The sequence below is a fragment of the Zophobas morio genome, unplaced genomic scaffold, assembly GCF_036711695.1.
Source record: "Zophobas morio isolate AGI-343-1 ecotype UQ-CSIRO unplaced genomic scaffold, CSIRO_AGI_Zmor_V1 ptg000016l, whole genome shotgun sequence".
Lineage (NCBI taxonomy): Eukaryota > Metazoa > Arthropoda > Insecta > Coleoptera > Tenebrionidae > Zophobas > Zophobas morio.
In genome coordinates, this window is record NW_026972121.1 from 4,148,532 (window position 1) to 4,164,363 (window position 15,832).

At 30.1% G+C, this 15,832-nt stretch overlaps 1 long non-coding RNA gene across 1 annotated transcript; it reads left to right on the forward strand.

The window, feature by feature from the left end:
• The first annotated feature begins 1,835 nt into the window (after positions 1-1,835).
• LOC135129584 (uncharacterized) lies at positions 1,836-3,700 on the forward strand. Its single transcript, XR_010280609.1, has 5 exons — positions 1,836-1,961; positions 2,016-3,122; positions 3,171-3,240; positions 3,295-3,571; positions 3,634-3,700. It is a non-coding gene; the product is annotated as an uncharacterized LOC135129584 (long non-coding RNA).
• Positions 3,701-15,832: the final 12,132 nt, after the last annotated feature.

Consider the following 15,832-nt stretch of genomic DNA (forward strand, 5'->3'; position numbering starts at 1 on the left):
TTCGAATTTTAAGTGTTTAAATTTTTGGATTTTTTATTTCTTTGAAGTTTCGATTTTTCAATTTTTCAATATTTTAATTTTTCAGTTTTTTTAAATTCTATTTTTCGACATTCCCATTTTTTGCTCCTTTTTTTGATTTATCAGTTTTTGAATTTTTCTATTTTTCGATTTTCGGCTAATGCGATGTCCCAATTTTTGGATTTTTCGACTTCTCGACTTTTCGATTTTTAGATCTTCCGGTTTTCTATTTTTTCTGCACTGTAAAAAAAAATGTAATTTTACCGCACGTAAATGTAATAATTACCCATATTAAATGAGTGATTTTACCTTAATTTTGGGGTAAAACAAATTTAACTCTTTATTATGTGTAAATTTACTTTTTGTGGAGGTATTTTTTGGTCTTTGTGTATTTATACCCTATTTTTAGGGGTATACTACACTTTCATGCAATTTTGCATCTTATTTGGTGTAAATTTACTACAATGAGTTTTAAAATTACTCAACTCTGGGTAATTGTACCGTACGTTTTGAAGTTATCGCATGCATACGTGACCAAGACTATACTCATTTGGCGCGCTGCAGAAATGCTGTGTCAAAAGTTTGTTAGTGGTGAGAAGCAATCATTGTGTGAAGGATCATTATTTGCAGGTAAGTCTCCAGTTTATATAAATTTCGATACATTTGCATGAATTGTGCATGCCATTGCTTATTAAGGTATTACCTGCACACTGTAGAGTAAAGTCTAGCTAGAGCTAGGCCAGCTAGACTGCTTTAATCGCAGTGTGTTTACACTGTATCCTAACTTGCTCTAGCTAAGGTAATCATAGAGAGGAGCTAGATTTAATCTAGCTAGATCAGTCTATGAGCTGCGTACACTAGAGACCGGTGTACTACAGTGCATAGTGTGCATAGTAAAGTTGTATTGCAACAAACGCAACGATGGGACTTTTGAACCTCATAATGTAGTATTGTCTATAATACACAATTTTTTTACTTGCCCTGCGTGGTCTCTCATTTGAAAAATTATAAGCATATTTATTTTTGAAATTTCCTGTGTACACTACATAGACTGCCGCTATAAAGCGATCACTCAGGTCTAGCTAGTGTAGCCAAACGATAAAAAATATACAGTGTGCATGTTAACTTACTATGTTGGTAACTGGTAGGACGCAAATTTCATTACTTCATGCGTTTGTAGATACAATTTGTGTAAAATTAAATATATATTGGTAACTAGTACGTAAACTGACCTTTATTTCATTGGGTATAAAGTTACTATTTGTTTTGACAAAACTAAAGGTGTATATGATAGTGGGAATAACACCATATCCAATAATTCAGAAATTATCGGTAGTCATTTTAAGGATTTATTGACTTATGAACCTCTAATGATCTTTCAATTCGAAAATAAAAAATTATTTTGCTTCAGATCAGTACCTTTACAAATTTAAAGAAGATTGAATAGGAACTGAGTTGTTCAGGGAGTCCAAAAACATAATTTAACATCAAAATATATATCAGGTAAAAGAAAATTTTATTTTAATTTTCATTTTTGTATAATAGTTAGTTACTTTAACAATTAAATCCATGTTTAACAGTAATACAACTTGTTGTAGCGTCTTAATCCTTTAAATTCTTTACAATTTCATTAAAATCAGTTTTTTACTGTTTTACTAATAAAAATTATTTGTTATTCCTTAAAGTCTGCATCATTAATTTAATATAACAGCTCTTAAACTATCTGGAAAATGTTTAATAAGTAAATGTATGTTTGTATAGTTGACAATATTATATTTATTTATGTATATATATATTTTTTTTCATGGACTATGATGGATAAATGAAGAACTTTTCCTTAATCATGGTCGTATTTAAAATTTGGAATTTGTCGCGAACAATCAAAATTTTTATTAATCTCCCAGATGAAGAAAATAAACTTTATGAAACACTGGTCTTGAAAGGTAGGTAAAATGAAGTATTACACACACCGTATCACAGAATTAACATTTTTCAAGCTTCGGAGAAAATGAACTTAAACGGTTCAAAATTAGTTTTGGAAACAGATGGCACATATGTTGATGATGATGAAGTCCTAAAAGCTTTAGCTACAGAAACATTTATTTTATTAGAACCAAATCAAAACTGGAAATCAGTTGACAGTTTAAGTACTTGCAGTACTCTTACTTTGAGTAGTGATGGGTCTATGATATATCCTGATTTAGGAAATGCAAGTATTAATCTAGGAAATATAATGACCTCAGAAGAGAAACATAACAAGGAAGAAAATTTAAAAAATACCTGGAGAAATTTTGTGATTCCCTGGGAAAAAGTTAGTATTTTAGGAACTAAGGTGCTCGATAACAAAAAAAGAGATCCAAAAGTTGTTAAGGAAGTGATTCATGTAGTAGCAGAGGAAATTAGATCGAAAGAACTTCAGATACCAGCAAAGTATTTGAAAAACATTGCACAAGAAATGTGTAAAAAATTTCCAGGTACATTTGAAGATCGAGACGACGACGGTGTTCTTATTGGAGAAGGTTATCATGGAGTATTTTTTTTTTAAATTGCAAGAATTAGGTAAGTATTTGAATAGAACTTCAAATAAACGAATCGGCGATTTCGACAAAATAGACATTCCTTTGTCTAAGAAAAAGCAAATGTAGTCATCAAAAGCAGGATGCAGTTTTTGGGATCCTCCAGTCCCATCAAATGACTCACATTTAAATTCCTTAGAAACGGCGCAACAGTTATTACAGACCAAAACGTGTGAAGTGGAATTTTCTGCTGACACTCTCAAGTTATTAGATCTCACCTATTCGGCTCAGAGAAGATATTTAAACCAAGAGGATCCACCATCGATAGTCAATATAATGAAACATTGGCCCATTCTCCTTTGTCAATCGGGTATTTATTGGCATTTTAACAAATTAATGGATAAAGATATTAACGAATTAAGTAAAGCCATGATCAAAAAGGCCGAAAATATTATACAACTTGGGGTAGAGAAAAAGTACATTACAGACATTCCAGAAGCAGAGGATGCAAAACTAATCTGCGTTTTACAAGTTATTTCAAAGTTTTTTACTGAAAGTTTAAATTTGTTGTATGCGCAGATACCTGAGGTAAGTTTGTGAGTATATCAAAAATCAAAATTACAAGTTTTCTTTTAGAACGACGACACCTACGGAATTTTACCCAAGAATCATAACAGTGCTCCGTGGATTGCTGCAGTGGGAAGCGGTAATCATTATGTTTCCATGGCGTATAGTAGTACTATCTAAAATCTAATTTTAGAAACTCAAAGCAATATGAAATACCACGTACTTGTGGAAAACCAAAAAATTAATAATGGAACAGATACACTGACGCATGCCATACAGCAAATGTTTGCAATATATTATAATTTTAATCTCGCATATCCCCAAGGATTATCACATATTTTAGAATGTATGCAAACGTATTTTTTAAAAATCCAACACCAGCAGGGCACAAAGAGTACAAGGAAAACATCTCAGATGAAACTTTTGTCACTTATAAAAAAATTACGTGACAGAAATTAAAGATCATATTGGTAATGTATAAATTCATGAAGATTTAAGAATGATGTAAGGATGAACATTTTTATTATTTCAGGTGACTTTGATGAATACAGAGTAAAAATTCTAGATATTGTTAAAAAAAATACTCTGATATAGTGCTGTTCTACTGTTAATTAAAATTTATGTAGAATTATTTCGTAGTATAAAATTAGTGTTACTGTTTTAACGAACTACATATTTATATAAACAAGTTTATTTGATTACATAAGTTTTATTTCTCATTTATATGTTTTAAAATTTACCAAACACTATTCAGTTGAGGAGTTGCCCAGTCTTAAATTGTATGGTCGCTTGTATTAAATAAATTCTATGTAAATATAAAAATATAAAATCTATAGTATCATAAACATTAAAACAGTTAAAAAATAAAAAACAATAACAAAAACATTAAAACTGTTAACTGTTCTATAATTTGGTCATAAGATAACATCATAAGTGTTGTTCTTTTTAGCATTAAAACATATGATATTAAAGAGTGTTAAAAATGAACTAATTACATTGCACGGTCTATTCTGCTATTTAACAGGAACCGGATTTTGCCATTTTATAATTTTTAGTGGGGGCCAAATGTAGAAGTTTTCTCATTGTGTGTTATGTAAGTTTTGTTTTTTTGCAGTTTTTTTCTATACAATATAATGATATTTTATATAATTTTCCTAAATTATAAAAATTAACCAGTCAAAATTAAATATTTAAATCCGAGTAAAATTACATCATGCACAGGTAATAAGTTTACCCTAAAAGGTAGAACGGAGTGGGTAATTTTATCTTATAAAGTAAATTTACACGCGAGTGGTACTTTCCATTTTACCCTGAAATGTAATTTTACCTTGGAAAGTAAATTTACACCCGAGTGGTACTTTTCATTTTACCCTAAAATGTGATTTTACATTATTTTGTAAAGATACCCGTGGAAGTAAAATTACCCCAAAAATAGGAGGCAACTTAGTTGCCTCCTATTTTTGGGGTAAAATTTCCATAAAATTTTTTACAGTGTGTCTTTCGATTCCTTGATTTCTTAATTTTTCAATTTTTCAACTTTTTCGTCTCTTGGAAAAATTGGATTGTCTCTTTTTGATTTTTAATTGTTTTAATTTTTCAATTTTTTAAATTCTAGCTTTTTCGATTTCCTTATTTTTCGATTTTATCATTTTTCGACATTTCTATTTTTCGCTTTTTTTTCTGATTTATCAGTTTTTCCATTTTTCTATTTTTCGATTTTTTGACTTCTTGTCTTTTCGATTTTTCAATTTCTCGATGTTTCAGTTTTCAAATTTTTCAATACTCGGATTTCTCAATTTCTTGGTTAACAATTTTTCAAATTTTCGCCTTTTGGAAATTTAGATTGTTTCTCTTTGAATTTTAATTAGGTATGTACCGACTAGTGGCCGACCGGTCGGATAAGCCGACTATTCGGCCGTTTTTCATCGTCGGCTGCAGTCGGCGACTAGTCGGCTAAACAGCCGATCGGTCGGCTTTTTTTGTTAAAATTAAAATAGTATATAAAACAATTAAACCTGGTTTACAGAACCTCAATTAAATATTTAATTGCGATTTAATTTTTAACCCCGCGTTAAAGTATCATGTGACCGACTCTACGCCAATCAGACGTCGCTAATGGCCTTGTTAAATGCGCGATCAAGTTAACCTCAGTTAAAATATTGTATAAACTGGCCCTAAATTGTGTTATTCTTTATTTTTTACTGAGTTACTAAAAAAATTAAATGTTAAAATTATCCAAACAAATTTAACAGATTTTTTGGAACACAAAGGAACTTTAGTTATTCCTTTTATTAAAATAGAACAAACCTTTAAGGTAGCCAGAGAAATAGAAAAAAAACACACTGTTTGTCGCATTTATAAACCGGTTTTAGCAAAGCCGAACAGTCGGCCGACTAGTCGGTGTTTACTGGCCGAACAATCGGCTAGTCGGTTAGTCGGCCAGACCTACAGTCGGTACATCTCTAATTTTAATTGTTTAAATATTTCAAGTTTTCAATTTTTCAATTTTTGGTTTTTCAATTTTTGGTTTTTCAATTTTTAAATTCTAGCTTTATTCGAATTCCTAGTTTTCGATTTTTCAGTTTTTCCAGGTTTCCATTTTTCAGATTTTTTTTTATTTTTCAATTTTTCGATTTTCGGCTACTGTGATGTTTCAATTTTTCGATTTTTCGACTCTTTGACTTTTCGATTTTTCCATTTCTCGATGTTTCAGTTTTGTAATATTTCTTGCTTTTTCGATTTCTTTTTTTCGATTTTTCAATTTTTCGGCATTTCTATTTTTCAGTTCTGTTTTTGATTAATCAATTTTTCCATTTTTCCATTTTTAGATTTTCAGCTACTAAATTGCGATGTCTCAATGTTTGGATTTTTCGACTTTTCAACATTTCAATTTTTCGATTTCTCGATGTTTCAGTTTTCTAATCTTTTGATCTTCCGATTTGTTGATTTCTTGGTTTTTTTGATTTTCCAACTTTTCGCCTTTTGGATATTTTGATTGTTTGTGTTTGAATCCTAATTGTTTAAATTTTCCGAATTTTAGTTTCTTTGGTGATTCGATTTTTCAATTTTTCGATGTTTTAATTTTTCAATTTTTAAATTCGAGCTCTTTCGATTTCCCTATTTTTCGATTTTTCAGTTTTCCCACATTTCTATTTTTCAGGTTTTTTTTTTGAGTTATCAGTTTTTCGATTTTTCTGTTTCGATTTTCGCCTACTGCGATGTCTCAATTATTGAATTTTTCAACTTCTCGACTTTTCGATTTTTCGATGTTTCAATTTCTCGATGTTTTAGTTTTCTAATTTTTCGATTTTTGGATTTGTCGATTTCTTGGTTTTACGATTTTTCAAATTTTTGATTCTCTCTTTATGAATTTTAATTATTTCAATCTTTCGATTTTTGGTTTCTTTGATGTTTCGATTTTTCAATTTTTCAATATTTTATTTGTTCTGTTTTTTAAATTTTATTTTTCGACATTTCTATTTTACTTCCCGAGCGTAAGCAAAGGAAGTATTGTAATCGAGTCCGTCGGTCGACTCTCTACTTTTACGTTTTCTCGATCTTTCATGACCCCTAGAACACAAAGAAATAGGACTCCCATTTCCGTCTGTCTGTCCGTCTGTCCGTCCGTCTGTCCGTCTGTCCGTCCGTCTGTCCGTCTGTCCGTCCGTCTGTCCGTCTGTCCGTCCGTCTGTCCGTCTGTCTGCCGTCCCGGATTTTTATTAGACAGATAATCTCCGAAAGTACTCGACCGATTGTTGTGAAATTTTGTACTTATATTAGTAATATCATGCAGATGGTAAAACGCTAACCAAAATTTGTCTAATCATCCCCACCACTAATGCGATGACGTCATTTCAAAATTGTACATAGTAAATTGGTTTTAAATTGTATAAAATAACATAGTCCTACACATGTAGTTTACGACTCCGAATTGAGTTTTTATCCGAAACGTCCAGATTTTTGGAAAAAAATCAAAATTATAAAACAACATTTTGCAATTTAATTTTGAATCTGCTAATCCGAATGTTTTGAAATGTTGCAGACGTTTTAAGGCTATAAAGAACATCATAAATTTTTACTCAAAATATATTTGGTTATCCCCTCCAAAAACTTGATGACGTCAGCTCAAAAGTTTGCCAAATAAATCCTATGTAAAATGTACAAAATATGATGAGTCTGTGCTTGTGATATATCACTCCATTCATATTTTTTGGATTTGCATATATAGGGTGACTCAAAAAAATTAATGAATGCGTAAATTTATTTGACTGGTTTACTCCGGGAATACAAAACCGAATGCTTTGAAATATTGAAGATGTTTTAAACTTATCATAAGCATGGTAAGTTTTTGATCAAAATGTATTTGCTCATCCCCCCTAAAAAATTTATGACGTCACCACAAAATTTTGCCGAATAAATCCTATCTAAAATGTACAAAATATGGTGAGTCTCTTCTTGTCATTTATCATTCCATTCAAATTTTTTCGATTTCCATATACAGGGTGACTCAAAAAAATTAATAAATGCCTGAATTAATTTTATTGAGTTAATCAGGAACTACAAAACCGAATGCTTTGAAATCTTGCAGATGTTTTAAGGTTATAAAGAGCATAATAAATGTTTAATCAAAATATTTTTGCTTATCCCCTCCAAAAAATTGATGACGTCAGCTCGAAATTTGCCGAATAAATCCTATCTAAACTGTACAAAATATGATGAGTCTCTACTTGTAATTTATCACTCCATTCATATTTTTTGGATTTGCATATACAGGGTGACTCAAAAAAATTCATGAATTCGTAAATTAATTTTATTGATTTACTCAGGAACTACAAAATCGAATGCTTTGAAATCTTGAAGGTGTTTTAAAGTTATCATAAGCATGGTAAGTTTTTGATCAAAATGTATTTGCTCATCCCCCCTAAAAAATTTATGACGTCACCACAAAATTTTGCTAAATAAATCCTATCTAAAATGTACAAAATATGATGAGTCTTTTCTTCTGATTTATCATTCCATTCATAATTTTTGGATTTGCATATACAGAGTGACCCAAAAAATTAATGAATGGGTAAATGTATTTTATTGATTTAATCAGGAACTCCAGAACCGAATGTTTTGAAATCTTGCAAACGTTTTAAGGTTATAAAGAGCATAATAAATTTTTAATCAAAGTATATTTGGTTATCTTCTACAAAAAACTGATGACGTCAGCTCAAAAGTTTGCCGAATAAATCCTATCTAGAATATACAAAATATGATGAGTCTGTACTTGTAATTTCATCATTCCATTCATATTTTTTGACTCAAAAAAAAAAAAGAAATCTACTGCGAAAAAAAAACATAATAGACATGCAGTCGTCACGTTTCCGACAGCGAGGGAAGTACTGTCTAAACTCTTTAGACCAATTTTTTAGTCCTTTTTTTGATTTATCAGTTTTTCAATTTTTCTATTTTTCGATTTTCGGCTAATGCGATGTCTCAATTTTTGGATTTTTCGACTTCTCAAATTTTCGATTTCTAAATCTTTCGGTTTTCTAATTTTTCCGTATTTGAATTTCTTGATTTCTTAATTTTTCAATTTTTCTCAATTTCTTGGCTAATCAATTTTTCAACTTTTCGCATTTTGGAAATTTAGATAGTTTCTTTTTGAATTTTAATTGTTTAAATTTTTCGATTTTTCAATTTTTCAATATTTTAGTTTTTTAATTTTTAAATTCTAGCTTTATTCGAATTCCTGGTTTTCGATTTTTCAATTTTTCCACTTTTCCATTTTTCATTGTTTTTATTTTTCAATTTTTCGATTTTCGGCTACCGCCATGTCTCAATTTTTCGATTTTTCGACTTCTTGACTTTTCGATTTTTGATTTCTCGATGTCTTGGTTTTTCGATTTTGCAACTTTTCGCATCTTTTATTTTGGAATTTTGCAGTTTTCTTTTAATTAAAAATCGAAATAAGTTGAAAAATCAAAATTTGCGATATCGAATAATTGAAAAATTGTAATATTAAAACAACGAAAAATAAAAATAAAGATTCAAAAAACGGAAAGTTCGGGAAAATAAAATGTCGAAACATTGAAAAATAAAAGAATTTTGAAATTGCAAAATCAAAAAATAGATATCAACAAATAAAAACAATTGAAAAATTGCAAAGTAAAAATTAAACAAACGGGAAATAATAAAAATCGAAAACTTGTAACAATGGAACGTCAAAAAGTTAAAAAGTTAAATAATAAGCGAAAAATTTAAAAACCGAAAAGTTCCAAAATTAACACTAATTTTTCAATTTTTCGATAAAAAGAACAAATTTATTTAGATCAAAAATTGGAGAAATCAAAAATCAAATTCGACAAATGAAAAAGATGAAAAATCGAGTAATCGGAAAATGGAAAAATTACAAAATTGTAAAATTGAAAACCCGAAAAATTAGTAAATTTAAAAAATCAAAACTTGAAAAGTCGAATAATTAAAAAAACGAAACACTGAAAAGTTGAAACATTTTAAATTGAACATGAAAAAATCGAGATATTGAAAAAAAAATTAGATTACTTTTTCCGTACTTTCACCTATAATTTAATTTTAAATGCTATTTAATTTGTCTAAATTGAAAATATTAAAGTCAAATAAAGTTCAATTAGTTAAAAAACAAATAATTAAAAATTTTCGTTACCTTTTTCACTGTTTCTCGGCCTCTTTGTTTTCCGTTTCACCGTTCCTTCATTTGTGTGTTTTTTTGTTACCATTGTTCTCTCTTCAATCTATCCTTTTGTGTCTAAATTTTCGTCTTTTTCTCCCTCTCTTTCTATCTCTTCCACTCTTCCTCATTTCCATTGGCCTTTTTGATGCAATTTTCCCTTTCCCCCTTACCATTTTTACCCTTTCCTTACTCCCCTTTTCCCTGATAATCACAGGGATTCACTTTTTTAAACAACAAAAAATAATTTTATTAATAATTTGACTTCCCACAGATACTGATAATTTTTAATAACACCTTTTGATTTTCCAGTATTTTGAATTTTCAATTTTTCGATATTTCAAGTTTAAGATTTCTCAGTTTTCCACCATTTCAAGTTTAGGAATTTTTCAATTTTTTCTGGTTGTTTCAGATTTATCGATTTTTAGACAAGCAGTTTTTCGATCTTTTAATATTCCAATTTAATTTTTTTTTTTGATTTTTCAATTTTTTCATTCTTCGATATTTTATTTTTATTTTTAAATTTAAAATTTTTCACTTTTTTGATGTTTCGATTTCTCGAATTTAGATTTTTCGTTTGTTCAATTTATCCATTTTTCAAATTTTCGGTTGCCGATTTTTTTAATTATTATAAATGTCGCAATTTCAAACTTTTCTGTTTTTCGATTTTCGGCTGTTGCGATGTCTCAATTTTTCGATTTTTCGATTTCTCGATGTTTCAATTTCTCCATGTTTCGGTTTTTTAATTTTTTGATCTTTCGATTTCTGGATTTTTTGGTTTCTCGGTTTTTCAACTTTTCGTCCTTTGGATATTTTGATTGTCTCTTTTTGAATTTTAAATGTTTAAATTTTTGAATTTTTTAAATTGTTGGTTTTTTGGTTTCCTATTTTTCGATTTTTACTTCCCGAGCGTAAGCAAAGGAAGTATTGTAATCGAGTCCGTCGGCCGACTCTCTACTTTTACGTTTTCTCGATCTTTCATGACCCCTAGAAGACGAAGAAATAGGTCTCCCATTTCCGTCTGTCTGTCCGTCTGTCCGTCTGTCCGTCTGTCCGTCTGTCCGTCTGTCCGTCTGTCCGTCTGTCCGTCTGTCCGTCTGTCCGTCTGTCCGTCTGTCCGTCCGTCTGTCCGTCTGTCCGTCTGTCCGTCTGTCCGTCTGTCCGTCTGTCCGTCTGTTGTCACGGATTTTTATTAGACAGATAATCTCCGAAAGTACTCGACCGATTGTTGTGAAATTTTGTACTTATATTAAGAATATCATGTAGATGGTAAAACGCTAACCAAAATTTGTCTAATCATCCCCACCACTAATGCGATGACGTCACTTCAAAATTGTACATAGTAAATGGGTTTTCAATTGTATAAAATAACATAGTCCTACACATGTAGTTTACAACTCCGAATCGACTTTTCACCCGAAACGTCCAGATTTTTGGAAAAAAAATCAAAATTATAAAACAACATTTTGAAATTTAATTTTTAATCTGCTAACCAGAATGCTTTGAAATGTTGCAGATGTTTTAAGGCTATGAAGAGCATCATAAATCTTTAGTCAAAAAATATTTGCTTACCCCCTCCAAAAACTTGATGACGTCAGCTCAAAAGTTTGTGGAATAAATCATATCTAAAATGTACAAAATATGATGAGTCTGTACTTGTGATCTATCACTCCATTAATATTTTTTGGATTTGCATATACAGGGTGACTCAAAAAAATTAATGAATGCGTAAATATATTTTATTGATTTAATCAGGAACTACAAAACCGAATGCTCTGAAATCTTGCAGATGTTTTAAGGTCATAAAGAGCATAATAAATGTTTAGTCAAAATATATTTGCTTATCCCCTCCAAAAACTTGATGACGTCAGCTCGAAAGTTTGCCGAATAAATCATATCTAAAATGTACAAAATATGATGAGCCTGTACTTGTCATTTATCACTCCATTCATATTTTTTGGATTTGCGTATACAGAGTGACTCAAAAAAATTAATGAATGCGTAAATTTATTTTATTGATTTAATCAGGAACTACAAAACCGAATGCTTTGAAATCTTGCAGATGTTTTAAGGTTATAAAGAGCATAATAAATTTTTAGTCAAAATATATTTGGTTATCTTCTACAAAAAACTGATGACGTCAGCTCAAAAGTTTTCCGAATAAATCATATCTAAAATTTACAAAATATGATGAGTCTGTACTTGTGATTTATCATTCCATTCATATTTTTGGATTTGCATATGCAGGGTGACTCAAAAAAATTAATGAAGGCGTGAATTTATTTTATCGATTTAATCAGGAATTACAAAACCGAATGCTTTGAAATCTTGGGAATATTTTAAAGTTATTATAAGCATGGTAAACTTTTGTTCAAAATGTATTTGTTCATCCCTCCTAAAAAAATTGATGACGTCACCCTTAAATTTTGCTGAATAAATCCTATCTAAAATGCAAAAAATATGATGAGTTTGTACTTGTGATTTATCATTCCATTCATATTTTTTAGATTTTCTTAAGAGGTGGTTCAAAAAAACTAATGAAGTCAATTTATTTTATTGATTAAATTAAAGGCAACACTTATTATTAGTATTACACCCCAACCAACCCAATTTGGTAGACACAAAATTTGTTAAAGGAAAAACTCGGTTGAAACATAAGGGTAGCACGCTTATTTACATCGACTTTAACATTACAGACCTGCATTTGTTTTATGCGTTCACTTGATTCCGCGAATGTGAAATAGACATGTTTATAATCAACCAATTGTGAATTTCACCGTCAAGAATTAAAATAAAACCCAATGTTTTATATAATAAGCGGAAGTCGAAGCAATAAAACCGACGGTCGTTTTGTTTACAGTTTCTGTGTTTGGCTCTCACGTATGCTGTTACGCCTGTCATCTTAAATTAAGAATGTTTATACATACACGATTTTCAGTTGCCTCTGATACGTAGGTATACGTGAGTAAATTGTTTCGTTATTTTATTGATTATTACAAATCAATATTCAAACGACCCAATTCATTTTCCCGAAAATTTGAGAATATAATAATTTTATTCTTAGTATTACACTACATCTATCCCAACTGATATACGTGTCCTTGCAAAAATGTTGATGACGTCATCGCAATTTTTTTTTAAATTCCCACTACAAAAATGTAATGAGAAAAAAAACACAATAGGCATGCAGTCGTCAAGTTTCCGACAGCGAGGGAAGTACTGTCTAAACTCTTTAGACCAATTTTTCAGTTCTATTTTTGATTAATAAGTTTTCCATTTTTCTATTTTTAGATTTTCAGCTACTAAATTGCGATGTCTCAATGTTTCGATTTTTCGACTTTTCAACATTTCAATTTTTCGATTTCTCGATGTTTCAGTTTTCTAATTTTTTGATCTTCCGATTTGTTGATTTCTTGGTTTTTTCGACTTTCCAACTTTTCGCCTTTTGTATACTTTGATTGTCTCTTTTTGAACTTTAAATGTTTAAATTTTTCGATTTTTGGTTTCTTTGATGTTACGATTTTTCAATTTTTCTATGTTTCAATTTTCAGTTTTTTTTTACTTCCCGAGCGTAAGCAAAGGAAGTATTGTAATCGAGTCCGTCGGCCGACTCTCTACTTTTACGTTTTCTCGATCTTTCATGACCCCTAGAAGACGAAGAAATAGGTCTCCCATTTCCGTCTGTCTGTCCGTCTGTCCGTCTGTCCGTCCGTCTGTCCGTCTGTCCGTCTGTCCGTCTGTCCGTCTGTTGTCCCGGATTTTTATTAGACAGATAATCTCCGAAAGTACTCGACCGATTGTTGTGAAATTTTGTACTTATATTAAGAATATCATGTAGATGGTAAAACGCTAACCAAAATTTGTCTAATCATCCCCACCACTAAGGCGATGACGTCACTTCAAAATTGTACATAGTAAATGGGTTTTCAATTGTATAAAATAACATAGTCCTACACATATAGTTTACAACTCTGAATCGACTTTTCACCCGAAACGTCCAGATTTTTGGAAAAAAAATCAAAATTATAAAACAACATTTTGAAATTTAATTTTTAATCTGCTAACCAGAATGCTTTGAAATGTTGCAGATATTTTAAGGCTATAAAGAGCATCATAAATCTTTAGTCAAAAAATATTTGCTTATCCCCTCCAAAAACTTGATGACGTCAGCTCAAAAGTTTGTGGAATAAATCATATCTAAAATGTACAAAATATGATGAGCCTGTACTTGTCATTTATCACTCCATTCATATTTTTTGGATTTGCATATACAGAGTGACTCAAAAAAATTAATGAATGCGTAAATATATTTTATTGATTTAATCAGGAACTACAAAACGGAATGCTCTGACATCTTGCAGATGTTTTAAGGTTATAAAGAGCATAATAAATGTTTAGTCAAAATATATTTGCTTATCCCCTCCAAAAACTTGATGACGTCAGCTCGAAAGTTTGCCGAATAAATCATATCTAAAATGTACAAAATATGATGAGCCTGTACTTGTCATTTATCACTCCATTCATATTTTTTGGATTTGCATATACAGAGTGACTCAAAAAAATTAATGAATGCGTAAATATATTTTATTGATTTAATCAGGAACTACAAAACGGAATGCTCTGACATCTTGCAGATGTTTTAAGGTTATAAAGAGCATAATAAATGTTTAGTCAAAATATATTTGCTTATCCCCTCCAAAAACTTGATGACGTCAGCTCGAAAATTTGCCGAATAAATCATATCTAAAATGCACAAAATATGATCAGTCTGTACTTGTGATCTATCACTCCATTCATATTTTTTGGATTTGCATATACAGGGTGATTCAAGAAAATAAATGAAAGCGTAAATTTATTTTACTGATTTACTCAGGAACTACAAAACCGAATGCTTCGAAATCTTGAAGATATTTTAAAATTATCATAAGCATGGTAAATTTTTGATCAAAATGTATGTCGTCCCCCCTAAAAAATTTATGACGTCACCCCAAAATTTTGCTGAAAAAATGCCATCTTCAATGTGTAAAGTATGATGAGTCCATACTTGTGATTTATCACTGCATTAAAATTTTTAATATTTGCTTATACAGGGTGTCTGAAAAAAATTAATGACGGAGTGAATTGATTTTGCAAAACTGAATACTTAGAAATCTTGACGTTTTGAAGTTATTGTAAGCGTGGTAACTGTTTAATCAAAATGTATCTCTTTATCAACCCCAAAAAAAATTCATTACGTCTTCTCACAATTTTGCTGAATAAAGTATATGATCTGACTATACTTTTAAAATTTTTAATATTTGCTTATACAGGGTGTCTGAAAAAAATTAATGACGGAGTGAATTGATTTTGCAAAACTGAATACTTAGAAATCTTGACGTTTTGAAGTTATTGTAAGCATGGTAACTGTTTAATCAAAATGTATCTCTTCATCAACCCCAAAAAAAATTAATTACGTCTTCTCAGAATTTTGCTGAATAAAGTATATGATCTGACTATACTTGTAAAATTTTTGATATTTGCTTATACAGGGTGTCTGAAAAAAATTAATGACGGAGTGAATTGATTTTGCAAAACTGAATACTTAGAAACCTTGACGTTTTGAAGTTATTGTAAGCATGGTAACTGTTTAATCAAAATGAATCTCTTTATCAACTCCAAAAAAAATTCATTACGTCTTCTCACAATTTTACTGAATAAAGTACATGATCAGACTACACTTGTAACTAATCATTGCATTCAAATTTTTTAACTTGCTTATACAGGGTGACTCAAAAAAAGAAATGAATCAGTCACTTTATTTTAGTGAATAAATCAAGAATTGCTAAACTGAATATTTTGAAATCTTGCAGATGGTTAAAATTGATTGTGAGCATGGTAAATTGTTAATGAAAATATATCTGTTTATTCCCCCGAAAAAATTCATGACGTCATCTACAATTTTGGCCAAAAAAGTTTAACTCAAAATGTGCAAAATATGATGAGTTTTAACATAAGCAACTGTGGCCTGTGGTTTAGTGGAGGTGGAGTGTGCAGTGCA